The 2,658-nt window shown below is 41.5% G+C and overlaps 1 pseudogene; it reads left to right on the top strand.

Annotated features, from left to right (window-relative positions):
- Window positions 1-1,672: 1,672 nt before the first annotated feature.
- On the top strand, window positions 1,673-2,049 carry LOC101585759 (annotated as a pseudogene).
- Window positions 2,050-2,658: the final 609 nt, after the last annotated feature.

Below are 2,658 nucleotides of genomic sequence, written 5' to 3'. Positions count from 1 at the left end.
AAATGTTGGGAAAAATTCAATACAATAAGTGAAAGGGCCTGCTAGATAGCTCAGGAGACTAAAGTGCCTGCTTAGGCAGAGCACAGTGGCCGGGGTTCAATCCCCGGCATGCCATGAGAGTCCCACCCCCAGGGTGCACTGAGAGACCAATTGGGACTGGATGTGTTGGCATGCACCTGTAATCCTAGCTCTTGGGAGGCTGAAAACAGGAGGATCACTACACATCCGATCTATATAATGAGACCCTGTAGACTCTGTACAAAAATGCAAAAAAAAAAAAAAAAGTGAAGCATTCAGTTATACTAGAATGATGTTCCTTTCTGAGATAAATACACATTTTCTATTGAACTTTCTAAATGTTAATCTATTAGTATCTTAGGAAATTTTCTCCAATAAATATTTGTCATTGAAAGCATGCTACTTTAAATAAAAACGCTGTCTGCAGATTAAGTGACAAATATTTTAGACCACATTCCATGAACTGCTTCCACAGGGGAGCCCACAGGGTCAGGCAAGTATAAGGCCTTGCTGCAGAAGTGAGCATATGGCAGTGTACAGCAACACCTCCCCTGTGGCCTACAACTGTTGGTCCCTGGAGTGGATGACATGCACCCCACATGTCCAAGTAGGGAGCTTAAGTGAGCTTTTTTTTTTTTTTTTTTTTTGTACTTTAGTACAGGGTCTACAGGGTCTCACTATGTAGTCAGACTGGTGGTGATCCACTTGTTTTCAGCCTCCCAAGAGCTGGGATTACAGGCGCACACCACCACACCCAGTCTCAATCACCATCTCAGGTACCCCTCGGATCAAACCCTGGCTGCTGTGCCTAAGCAGGTGCTTTAACCTGCTGAGCCATTTGACCGGCCCTAAGTGAGCTGATTTTAACCCCAACTCTCATTTTTATCTGCAGGAACACAAAGCTTTTAAGATGTCACGTGAATAGCTTCTCTCATGCCTCTCACCTCCTATCAAAATCTCAATTCTGTATTTTCTATTTATCTTTCATTTTAAAAATAATCATTATGCAGGAATCAATGCAATTTATCTCATTGAAATCTAAAGATTTCCAACTTCATAATTCATTGCAGACTTACCACAACTTAGTATAATTACGCATTAAATGAATAAATATGTAACATTTTATCTTTTTTATGTATTTAGTACAGGGTCTACAGGGTCTCACTGCACAGAGCGGACTCACGCGCCACCACGCCCAGTCTCAGTCGCCAACTCAGCACGCCGGGGATCGAATCCCAGCCCCAGCATCTGCCTAAGCAGGAATTCATTTTATCACTTTTATTCATTAAGTAGTTTCAAAACAGTAGAGACCACAGTTGAATGTGGAATATGCATAGCTTAGTGAATAAAGAAAAAAAAGTAAAATGAATGTAATTTTTATGTATCATCAACATTTAATAATACAAAAAATTTAAGAGGCTTTGCATTTAAGCATTTATTTTTCTTTTCTTGTCCAATGTTTTCATCTATTACCCTTTTTTTTTTTAAACAAACATTTACTTGAGAGACAGTATGGCAGTAATTGGTATGACGTGACAAGCAGTAGGGTCATGCTTGGAATGCTTGTCATTCTGATTTTCCAAATACCTACTGCATTTAACAATTTAAATGCAACTCTTTCTCTCAGAGCAGGCGGCAGCGGCGGCTTCTTTTGCAGCTATGGCCGAGATTAAGGCTCCAGATCTTCGCGGCAAGAAGAAAGAAGAGTTGTTGAAACAGCTGGACGACCCGAAAGTGGAGCTGTCACAGCTGCGCATCTCCAAAGTGACAGGCGACATGGCGTCCAAGCTCTGCAAGATCGGAGCTGTCCACAAAGCCATCACCCGTGTTCTCAGTGTCATCAACCAGACCTAGAAGGAAAACCTCAGGAACTATCACAAGGGCAGGAAGTACAAGGCCCTGGACCTGCAGCCCAAGGGGACGCAAGCCGTGTGCCGCCGGCTCAGCAAGCGCGAGGAGAAGCTGAAGTCCAAGAAGCAGCCACGGAAGAAACCGCCGCACCCTCTGCGCAAGTCCGCTGTCAAGGCCTGAGAGGCGTGACAATAAAACTCAAACTAGGAAAGAAAAAAAAAAAAAAAAAGAATTTGAATGCAAATAATTTAATTTAAATTTAAGAATATTTGCATTCCCACTGGAGTAAACTATTTTACTTTTTAATATCAGCAATATAAATACATTTTCATATACTTCTGATACATACGTCCAGGTGTGCAGGTGAAAATGTATGTGTGTGTTTATGTCTACGTGTTTGTATGTATTTCTCTTCAAATTTTATTGTATAAGTAAAATTTGTTCTGAACACGAAACAATCTTGATAAAAATTTTATTGATAATTTCTGGATATAATAAGAAATTCTAAGTTAGAAACATAAAATGTGTAGGAAATCTACGCAGAGGAGTGAAGGAGGGGACACTGACATGCCACATATTAAACTAAACTACGCCCTTAAAATAGTTCAAGAAATATAACTGGATTAAAGTATCACATTAAAAGACTATCAGGGGCCGTCCAAATAGCTTAGCGAATTAAAGCGCCTGTAAGCAGACTCAGGGGCCTGGGGTTCGATCCGAAGGCCTGCTGTGCCAGCCCCACCCCCCGGGGCACGCTGAGACAGCAATTGAGACTGGGCGTAGTGGTGC

The sequence above is a fragment of the Octodon degus genome, unplaced genomic scaffold, assembly GCF_000260255.1.
Source record: "Octodon degus isolate 3935 unplaced genomic scaffold, OctDeg1.0 scaffold00001, whole genome shotgun sequence".
Taxonomy (NCBI): domain Eukaryota; kingdom Metazoa; phylum Chordata; class Mammalia; order Rodentia; family Octodontidae; genus Octodon; species Octodon degus.
Note: the sequence above shows the minus strand (reverse complement) of the source record. Positions and strands in the feature narration are given on the sequence as shown.